At 39.7% G+C, this 11,726-nt stretch overlaps 1 long non-coding RNA gene across 1 annotated transcript; it reads left to right on the top strand.

Moving 5' to 3' along the window:
* Positions 1–6,047: 6,047 nt before the first annotated feature.
* On the top strand, positions 6,048–9,670 carry LOC110148625 (uncharacterized). The gene is made up of 2 exons (XR_002317217.2): positions 6,048–6,244; positions 9,556–9,670. It is a non-coding gene; the product is annotated as an uncharacterized lncRNA (long non-coding RNA).
* Positions 9,671–11,726: the final 2,056 nt, after the last annotated feature.

Below are 11,726 nucleotides of genomic sequence, written 5' to 3'. Positions count from 1 at the left end.
CAGCCTGTGCTTCAGTTGGTTTTAGATGTTTCTTATCCCTTCCTTATTACTTCTTAGCATCTCATCTCTTTTGGCTGCTGTTTGCTTAAAAGGAAATACACCCAACATCTTTGGGGGCGAGTGCTGTACACCAACTCTATCTTTTCTTGTGATGCTGACATATGCTCAACGAGAAAATTATCCCCATCTCAACTGCTTGTCTTAAGAGATAAATGTGAATGTAAATGAAGGAAATGAGTGAATAGAGATTTATATTTTTACTGAAGGGAAAAAAATGTGCTAAATAAACTGAATCTAGTGTCCTACTTAACCAGTCTCAGATGCTGTGCCTAAGTTTACAGAGACAAAGCCCAGTTTCCTCTGTTAGAGGAAGGCTCACATATGCCCCTTCCCGCTGTCTCACCTCTAGTTTTCATCCCAAACCAATTGGTGGGCTTGAAATGTTTTCCTCACCCTACTCAGATTTTTGACATTTCTTGAGACTTAGCCTCCAGTACTGGCCCTTTGTTCACAAATCCTCTTGCCTGATGACCATTCTCCACACTTGAGCCTGGTTTCTCCAGCCTTACAGACCTGACAGGCTTTAGCTGTATTAATAGTTTCCTATTTCCACCTTAGTTCAGAATAGACCACATCTGCAAGTTTTCTTTGCTACAGGGCCAAAAGATAGTGCATTGCTAATCAGCAAGAAGCCCACCGAATGCATCTGTGCCATCAGAATCATTCTATGTGCCACAAAGGAACACACACACACACACACACACACACACACACACATGTAATTTCTGTGTGGCCACTTAGAAGTCACAGTCAAATTTAGGAGTCCTGAAATTGCAGAGTCTATGGGTAATGTAAAGATTAGCAATCAAATAGTTAACCTGAATTTAATGTTATAAACATTAGCTGGCAATAAGTTTGGGAGCAATTAGAAATACTGAAGAAGTCACATAAATCAATTTCATTGAATTTACTTCAGATCATTTGACTGACAGCTAAGTGCCTTGTGGTAGATTTATTTTTTCGCTGTTAATATAATCAGTGGATCAGTTTCCACCAATCTCAGTGCTTGGCACAGCGTCTGACAGGTCCCATGGGTATGAACACCAGGAAACACATTTCTGGGAGAATGAATGGAAGAAAGTTATGACTATACTCAGTGGAAATGACAATAGATCCAATCCATTCTTCAATTAATAATTCAATGTAATTTACAGATACACTCGCCTCACCTAACTTCACCATGCAATAGCTACTTAGACAGTGAGGTGCAAGATCTTTTTTAAGTCCAATATTCTGTGATATTCATAAATAGTATTGCTGATTTTGAGGGGAGAAGAGAGTCACCTCCAGTAATAGCGCTTATCTCTAGAATAAAATGTTTGCAGCTACTCTCTTTGGGGCCCTAAATCTTCAGAACTATAATTTTGTGATACTTTTGTCACTGATGACATTAAGGGCAGAATCACTTATGAGATCCCTCCATGACTCAGTGACCCTTGTGATTGATATCACATATGCAATTAGAGTTTATGGAAATGCCATATAATTATGATGATAGTGAAAAATGCAGCTGCTTTTTATGGAGTATTTACTCTATGCTAGCTGCATCTAGACATTATTTTATATTGAATATCATCATCAAGTGAGGACAATAAAGGGGCCCTGGAGATCGAAGGCACTTCTTTCAGATACAGGCTTCATTAATTGCCCCTAATGTAAGCTGTGCTTTAAAGCTCATAGTCAAAATAGTATCTGCAATGATGAAAGTGGCTTCAGAGACAGAACTGAGTTGAAATCAAAACTCTGTTATTTACTAGCTTTTCAGTCTTTTCTACACTAAAGTGTCCTTATCTGCACAACAAGGATGGCAATGGTGTGTTTCTCACAGAATTGTTTCACAGATGATGTAAGCATCATGATTCTGACAGTGCCTGATTCAAACAAATGTTAGTTGATCCTGTTAGGTGTATCATTTGTTATCATTTCTATGCATTCATTCCTATATTCTGGGCTTCCCTTGTGACTCAGCTGGTAAAGAATCTGCCTGCAATGTGGGAGACATGGGCTCGATCCCTGAGTTGGGAAGATCCCCTGAAGGAGGGAAGGGCTACCCACTACAGTATTCTGGCCTGGAGAGTTCCGTGGACTCTATAGTCCAGAGGGTCACAAAGAATCGGACACGACTGAGCAACTTTCACTTCACTTCACTTTACTCTTACATTCGTTCTTTAATATCTTTTTGCTGCCTAGAATTTAATGCTCCTGTGTTGGACACTAGAAATGGTCAGTTCTACTTTTTCAGGTGGCAGGAGTGCCATTTCAGTAATGCAAAGATAATTAAGTTCTCCTCAAAAATATACCCTTCATTTGAAATAGTTGAGAACTTTAATGCTCAGTGTTAGCCATTCATTTCTTCCAATACGATAGGTACTAGCCACACAGAACTATTTAAAATTAAGGCAATGAGATAAATAAAAATTAGTACCTTGGTCATATCAGCCACATTGCATCTGGGACATTTGTGTCATCATAGAAAGTTGTATTGGACACCAACAGATATCTTTACTTTTGTCCTGCTAATGTTTAGGTAACCAGGCAATCATTCATTATTTATACCTTTGAGTTAAAGTATGTTTAGATCCTTTTCTAAAACTATGTTTGTATATGGAGAACAGGGAAAGGGAATATGAAGGTGCTGGGGGAATCGTCAAGACTTGTCCATCTTAAACATATTCAATTTCTGTGCTACGTGCACATTTATAGCTTAGAAAATTGTCTGTAGATTCAACACCTCTGAAAGAAGACCCTCCTGTGTTTCCAGATCCTGCCATTTTAATTAGCACTCCACTGTTAGGCATTACCCAAGGATATTGGTGTGAGCTAACCCCATTCATGAGGCAAAGATATCAGCCTGAGAACAAAGGCTCTTGAGTCAAGATGCGAAATCAATCTCGGACAGCCGAGTACATGTGAGACTGTCTGAAATGCGCCTCTGCCCATGGGTTGATCTCTGTGCCCGGTACATCAGCACAGGCCTTAGAAGATTCCAGACAGTATGCTCTGGTAAGTTTAGAACCTGCTGTCAAATACAGACCCAAGTACCACTGTATGTGCATACACACAAAGCTACAAAAACAAACACAAAAATCAAACAAACACTCACACCCGATGAAGCCAGCCACTCTATTTGAACAGATCTTACTTTCCAAATGAAAGCAAAACTCATCACTTCCCAGGTTAGAACAGCTGAGACCCATCAACTCGCAGAAAACAATTTGTTGAGAGTAGACGCTGTCACCGGCTATTACCACGTGGAACGTGAAGAGCCGCTGCAGACCTCGGCTCCCAGACTCGGGCAGGACCGCTCCCATTTCACTTGACAGCTGTGGACATTGGAATAATACAAAACATAACCTAATCAACAGACTGTGAAAAATCTGAAAGCTAAAGACAGATGTTCAACTGCCATCACCACCTTTTCTATTTAATTATATTTATGTGGGGGAAAACAAGTGATAAGGCCACTCCTTGAAGGAGGATTACTTTACTATTAACTTAATGATGGGGTGGGTATGGAGTTTCCATGATATGGTGGTCCTCGAATGGCCTTAATCTAGGCCCTGATGGGAGATGAGCCTCTGATTAATTAGGCTGTGTTTCATACAACAACCTGCATGCTTCCTCTTGTTTTTCACTCCCTCTTTTCACTCACTCTTCCTTCCCAGACTAGGCCACCAGCATCACATCCATATGCAAGAGTGACTGAACACGGTTAGCAAACACTGATCACTGCCAAGCAGGCTGAAGGTAAGGACTTTTTTCCAACCTAACTTGAAAACAGCCAACCAGATTTTCCTTTTGCTATTTTGGATCTACAAAGTTCTCAAAGAAAAATGTGATATATCATCTGCTGCAGTGTCTAGTACCGTAAGTCCCCTACATATGAGCCTTCAAGCCTCAAACTTTCAAAGATTGAGAACATGTCTAGCCACATAAATTAGTTCACATGTCTAGAGTACATTGTCACATGCCTACTTCTCTACAAAAAGTTGTGCTTTTGTGTACTTTACTGCACAGTACTGTATTGAATACAGTATCTTTGTTTCAAGCTCAGGATGTCCAGAAGCAAGCTCAAAAGCCACGGTGATGTAACTGGTACTACTGTTCTTCTCCAGGTACTGCACTATAAGAGTAAAAATGTTTTCCTTATTTTTTCATGTTTATCTTTATTATGCATTATTTGTGTGAAAAGTTATAAGCTTATTAAAGTTCAGTACTATGTAGCTGATTCTGTCAGTTAGGTACCTAGGCTAACATTGTTGGACTTAGGAACAAATTGGACTTACCATCGCACTCTGAAAATGGAACTTGTAATATGCAGGACTAATTGTATCAGGAAATGATTTTTTGTAAGCTAATCAGGAAAGGGACAGGCACAAACTGACCCGAAGGCACGCAAATCCCGAGCTAACGGAACAATCTTCCCTCTTTGTTAAGGACCCTACAGGGAATTAAGAGGATTGTAGGAAACTGAAGAATTCCTGCTTGATCTTTAGTCCAGATCCTTAATTCCATACAGGAATGCAGTCCAGGTATGGATGGATAGAAGATTATTAATTAATTTGTTTGTTTAGAAGAAAAACTGGAGATGTAGGGTTTTATTTAACATCTAATGTTTAAATATTGTCAATTATTTATATTTTTCCAACATTGCATGGGTTTGTGGTACAGGGGTCAAACAAAACTTGTATGTTATGGATCTCCAATTTTGCAAGCTTTGACTTAAAAGGGTTCAAAGTTATTCTTTATAAAAACAGTGTTTTTATAAAACACTGTTCTCATGAGAGGTAAAGATGAAGAAGCCTATTTCTGGATGGCAATAAGGATCAGTGAAATGATGACTGGGCTAAAACTGGGAAGACTAGAGCTCTGCCCCGGCTCTTTTGTTTACAAATTAAGTGACTGGACAAATCATATAAATACTCAGTTTCTTCCTTTTTACTTTAGGGTCTCACTGGCCATGTCTACTTCCTGCTTTTTGAATATCAAATATGAACATATTTTTAAGTTGCAAAGGTTCCTATTACAAGGGAATATAATCTAGCACTAACTTTTAACTATATAAAACATTGAGTACTAATACATGACATTCAAATCATACTGCAAGATTTGAAGTCAAACTACATGTTCTGACGCTAATGTAAGTAATTGCCTTCAATTCTATGGAGATCAGTTTTCCTGCTTGTAAAATATAATAATGATACTCTTCAGCCCTATTTAGAAGTATAAGATTAAAACAAGTTAAAAGATATTAAGAATTGGACACAACAAAAGTATAAGGTAGCATTTTCAAATTTGATAGTTATCACTACTATTTTTTTCAAAGGTGCCTTACGTCGAAAAGGAAAATAATGCTGTCATCATATTATCAATATTAATATTAAAGATATTATACATGATACAATTAAAAATTTAAAAAAATATTTTGACCATGCATGTGGGATCTTAGTTCCCTGATCAGGGATCAAACTCACACCCCCTGCCCTGGAAGCATAGGTGTCCTAACTACTGGACTGCAAAGGAAATCCCAACAATTTTTACATACCTATTCTATTACAGGGGCTTCCCTCAAAGCTCAGTTGATAAAGAGTCTGCCTGCAATGCAGGAGACCTGGGTTTGATTCCTAGGTCAGGAAAAATCCCCTGGAGAAGGAAATGGCAACCCACTCCAGTATTCTTGCCTAGAGAATCCCATGGACAGAGGAACCTGGCAGGCTATACGATTTGGACACAACTGTGATTAAGCACATTCTATTACACAAAATTTACACTGAATAAAATATCTCTCAAAGCCATGTTAGATAGATATATTTGCTGGCCTTGCTAAAATCTAACCCCACCATTTTTTTTTAAACTAAGAATGACCCAGTTTTATTTGAGCAGCAACATTAGTAGCCCCAGGCTCAATATTCTCTTTCCCACAGCCCCTTGCAACAGGCAGCCACGTAACAGCTTACATTGTGACAGATAACAAAGTCCATAGACCGCACAGGAAGTGAAGGCTTGGCCTTGTCTATGAAAGGAAACAGAGAGACTGAAACTTTTACCCTTATTTCTACCCGAGATACAAGCACCATGCCTGAAGCTCCGGAAGAGGTGGCAAATCCAGGGGAAAGTCAAGGGAATGATAGATAGGCTATTAATGCATTATCAAAGAGGGAAGCCAATGCTGGCAGTTGACAAGGTCTGTATTGTGTGTGTGTGTGTGTTGTGTGTGTGTGTGAGATCTATAATCCCCAACTCAGTTACATCTCTATAAATTCACTTTCTGGTACTTTCAGCCAATTATTTTCTCTGTGTGTACTCAGTCGAGTCCGACACTCTGCAGGCCCATGGACTATAGCCCGTCAGGTTCCTCTGTCCACGGAATTTTCCCGACAAGAATACTGGAGTGGGTTGCCATTTCCTATTCCAGGGGATCTTCCTGACCCAGGGATCAAACCTGGGTCTCCTGCATCGGCAGGAAGAATCTTTACCACTGCACCACCTGGGAATCCAAACACATTAGCAATTTATGAAAGAGGTATTATTATCTTTATTTTTTCTACCCATAAAACTGAGATGAAAACCAGTTCTTTTGATTCCAAATTTGATGCAGCTAAGCCGTATGCTGCAAGGTATAAGAGCCTTTGGTTTGAAAATGAAGTGAGAAGCCATTAATCTTTCTGGAAACCAATTCTTCCATCTATAAAGCAGGGATTATAACAAATACTTCATTCATTTTTGTAAGGGCCAACAGAAAAGGTTATATAAAAGTAGTCTATAAAAACTGAAGAGTATCAGAAATTAGGTCTATATTATTATTAATGCAGATTTAAAACTTCACAGGTTCTGTTGATCATAAAATATGACTTTAGGACATTGAATGGAACATTTCATAAATATTCCACCCAGGGTAATTCACTGATGGCTGATTATATTTCATAGTGCTCTCAAAGAAGCCAAAGATGACTCAACATCTCTCCATCCTGTCTGGTTCTCCTTGGAAGTTTTTCCAATAGAAGCTGCTTTATTTGGCTTTTTGCAAATCCAAGCTCCAGTTTAAATATTGCAGTATTGCCTCTCCAACCTTCCTGTGTAGAGGATTTAGGAAGATGTGTGGGTTCCTGAGTTTTACTCACTTACGACAGAAGCTACAATATAGCAGCAGAGGATACACTGAAGAGAAGACTATAGAGCCACACAATTAAAGTAGAAGTCCTAAGCTGGTTTCCTGGACTTCCCTGGTATCTCAGATGTAAAGAGTCCACCTGCAATGCAGGAGACTCGGCTTCAATTCCTGGATTGGGAAGATTCCCTGGGGAAGGGAATGGTTACCCACTCCAGTATTCTTACCTGCAGAATTTCACAGACAGAGGAGTCTGGCGGGATATAGTCCATGGGGTCGCAAAGAATTAGAAATGACTGTGTGACTAACACTTTCACTTTCACTTCTAAGCTGGTTTCTAGTGCTAAAATGTGCTAGGGCCAGTGAGGACAATGGTGTTAAATACTGGCAGATGGAGAAAAGGTACCTAAGGGAGGCAGTAGAGACTAAGCTCTCAGCATCCTCTCATATGAGCAGCCAGATAATCAATCGTTCACTTATTCCTCACAAAAATGAAAAGGTAGGCATCATTACTCGAGTTTCACAGATGAAAGTTTAGAGTGGTTTGGTGCTTTGCCCAAATTTATACAATCTTTAAGACAGGCCCTTAGAATTCCAATCTTGGTGACCTGAATTCAGCCCATCATCTCAGCCCTAAGGTACACAATGGGTCAGCTGCTGCCAGACGTACAAAAAATTGGGAAGATTTTCAGAGAGTGCTTCTAAGAGCTGACAGACACAGACACTAGTAGGGAAAACTGGCTCTATTAACCACTTTTATGACTGAGTTTTGCCACAGTATTTTGAGATGAGGACAAATGCTGGCTGAAATGAGTGAAAACAAGTTCTTGCATGAATGTAGTGTAACTATTTAAAGTTCAGAGACTTCTCTGATAGTCCAGTGGCTAAGACTCAACATTCTCAAGGCAGGGGGCCTGGGGTTTCATTCCTGGTGAGGGAACTAGATATCACATGCTGCAACTAAGGACGGAGAAGGAAGTGGCAACCCACTCCAGTACTCTTGCCTGGGAAATCTCATGGATGGAGGAGCCTGGTGGGCTACAGTCCACGGGGTCCCTAAGAGTTGGACACGACTGAGCAATGCCACTTTCACTTTTCGCTTTCATGCATTGGAGAAGGAAATGGCAACCACTCCAGTATTCTTGCCTGGAGAATCCCCAGGGACAGAGGAGCCTGGTGGGCTGCAGTCCATGGAGTCGCTATGAATCGGACACGACTGAGCTACTTCACTTTCACTTTCACTTTCATGCATTGGAGAAGGAAATGGCAACCCACTCCAGTATTCTTGCCTGGAGAATCTCAGGGATGCGGGAGCCTGGTGGGCTGCCGTCTATGGGGTTGCACAGAGTCAGACACGACTGAAGTGACTTAGCAGCAGCAGCAGCAGCTAAAGAGCTCACAGGCTGCAACTAAAAAAAACAGATTCCGCATGCCACAACTAAAGATCTCACATTCCGTAACTAAGTCCTGGAGCAGCCAAATAAATAAATAAAAATAAATATTAAAAAAGTTCAGGCCCTGCTTTCAGAATTGGGTTTAGACTCAGATTCCATCACTTTCTTTGTGACCTGGGGCATTCATTTAAATCTTTTTCTTCAGTTTCTTCATTGTGAAAAGGAGACTAGTATTGATTCTGTCTCATAGCTTTGTTGTGAGGATTAAAGAAGGTAATTAATTTTAGCTATTATCTTTAGGGAAACTTCAGAGTGCTAGATCTTCATTGTATTTATCTGGTGTCTAAACGAACTCTAATCTGGAGGGCAAGAGATACAAAAAAGACAGAATGGAACCCTAATGAGCATATATATCACCATTAATTTATCTTTCAGAAATTGTTTTTGAAGAAATAGAAATTAAGCTGATTTAAAGTTCATAATTGAAGATGTATGGAGAAGCACCAGAGATCAAGTGAATTGAGCTCCCCAGATGTGGCTGTTTTTATTACAAGTTATAAACAACTGATAATTGGCAGCTCTTGTGAGTGACTGCTCCAGCCACATTCGCGCACTTGCTGTGAAAACAGGCAGCCCAGGTCTGAACCACATGACCCACACCCCTCTCCACATCTATGTGAACTTTTCACCCAGACTGACCAAACAGACCTGTCTCCCAGCAACTTGGAATTAAAACCCAGAGAATCTAGCCAATCTCTGTCAGATATTTGAGGTAGGAAGATGGGCAGTATTGGTGCTGGGATAGTCTGGTAGAGGCTGAAGCCGAAAAGCAGAAGACAGTCAACAGAAAGGGAGGAAGAACAGACAGAACTGTCTGAGGCCAAGTTGCTGGGGTCCAATCAGGACCCTGCTTTGTGCTATTTATCAGTTATGTGAACTTACTTGGCTACTACCATTGTTAAACAACTGCTACTGTTGTTTCCTCTTTCATAGGCTCATTGTGATGATTCAGTGACTCAACATATGCAAGACCTTTGGAAGGGGGCCTGAGATATGGTACATACTCTATCATGTTCCCTCTAACAATAAACATCCTCTTACTTCACTATCCTGTGTGTCTCCCTCTGTGACGGTGATCCTTATCACGTGTCTGCAACTGAGAGGGACAAGCACGGGGCCACCTATTCCCAGACTAACTTTCTCGCCTGTTACCCTAGTCCTGCCTCAGAGGAATTTGTGTTACTGGATTCCCTGAAACATCCCTCCATCCTCCCCATAAATTATCTCTTTCTTCCCCAGTAATGATAGTTTAATGTTTTAGCCCTTGTATACACATAATCTTTGAGGGAGAAGCACCAATTTGGGCTGCCCTTTGAGATAATTTGAACAAACTGTTCTTGACATTTTGGTGAACAATTCACTATTAAACATACCCTTGCATCTTCCCCTGATGTAGAGCTTGCTATTGGATACATACAGAAGTTTTGCAGTGCTCTGTTAGAAGAGGAATAATCAAAAGGAATGCAAGGCATGATAGTGATATGAAACTCACAGATCATAAAGATGCCTCCAAATTATTATTATAATCTACATCTAAAATAATTTCTGTTTCATAGCTCCCTCTGGTAAAAAAAATAAAACTCATAATTCAGTTAGGTAGTTTCTGGGATGTGGTTGCTATTGAAAGAAACTCAAAACATATTCCCTAAGACCCTCTTATGGGTAAGACTGACATAATCATAAAAAATAAAAATGCTATTAAATAGACTATAAATTTCAAAATGATACAGGAATGCAATAACCAGCCAGAGAGTTGAAGGAAATAATAAAAGCAAACAAAACCTAAATAGAACCATGCCCCACTTTGCTCTGGAGAGATAATGTCAAAGACAAAAGGTACTGATCAACAAGCTTACGCAGTGTGACCCTGCTCAATTGAAACCTTAGGGTTTCAGAAGAGACCTGATAAAATGCTGCATGGGCAGCCAAACCACAGTGCCCATAAATCACTATAATTTAAATAAAAGCATTGCAAAATAGATATACAATTTGGTTGTACACAAAATACATGTACTTTGTTAGAACTATAAGAAAATCCATGTTTGGAAAATATGCAAACTCTTCCCATAAATCTAAATCAGGGATGATTTCTGGCTCTGAATCTGTGCAGTAATGTGCAAACCATTGCAAAATGAGATTTTGTTGAAACAAGTAATAAAATCAATTAAGAAAGTTTAGTCTTCACTGTAAAATCTAACTAAGCAAATAAAAAACAAAGTTTTTGTAAAACCCTCAGGGATGAGCTGATCATGGCCTTTGCGGCATTATTATTAAAAGGATTTATTCCACCGTAGGGACTTCTCCATGCCACTTAGAAGTAAATCTTAGCCAGAATTTATGACCAGCTACACATGCTGGTCACTTGCAATATCTTTTCCAAGAAGGCAGGGCAAAATATGCCACAGTGCTAATCAGGAGACATTTTCCAGCCATGCCCACCACTGACTATCAAGCTCCCAGGGTCAATGTGCCAGCCATGGTGGGCAGAGATTCCAAGTTTAATTAAATATTTCTGTGTCAGACACTATATACCCAAGGTTCCCCACCTACCCCTTCTGCCCATGCTCAAGACATCTTTACTTTGTTCAGACAACTATACCCAGTTTCAGAGAAAGAATCATACAGTTAATTTTCTTTTACCAAATTTTTGTTTTCTGGATTCTCTCACAGTTATGGGTGGCTGCATAGTCTATTTCTGTGCAATGAGACATAAACTAAAATCTTTGAGGTGAGGGGTGGGATCTGTTCCTAGAAAATGTTTTTCTTACAAACAATTTTGCTACCACCATCTGCTTTCAGCTTAGAGCTGCAAAATAGATCATTCATGGTACAAAAATGATACTTGAAGATAACTGAGCATCTTTATTTACCACTAAGTCAACCCTTTAAATCATTAATGCAACATCTTTGTCTGTTCTCCTCAGACCTGTCATTGTCCTATGCTGACAATCAGATCAGCAGACCTGAGCCTGATAAGGAATTTGAACATTTATTTATGCTTAGTCTATATTATTTCATGGACTCTTCATTAAACCCTAGGAAGTAGGCATTGCAATTCTGTAAGTTAAAGCACAGAAATGTTGAAATACTTACCTGAAGCCAAA

This window comes from Odocoileus virginianus, chromosome 2, assembly GCF_023699985.2.
Source record: "Odocoileus virginianus isolate 20LAN1187 ecotype Illinois chromosome 2, Ovbor_1.2, whole genome shotgun sequence".
Taxonomy (NCBI): Eukaryota; Metazoa; Chordata; class Mammalia; order Artiodactyla; family Cervidae; genus Odocoileus; species Odocoileus virginianus.
The sequence above is the reverse complement of the archived record's forward strand: the minus strand, read 5'-3'. Positions and strand labels throughout refer to the sequence as shown.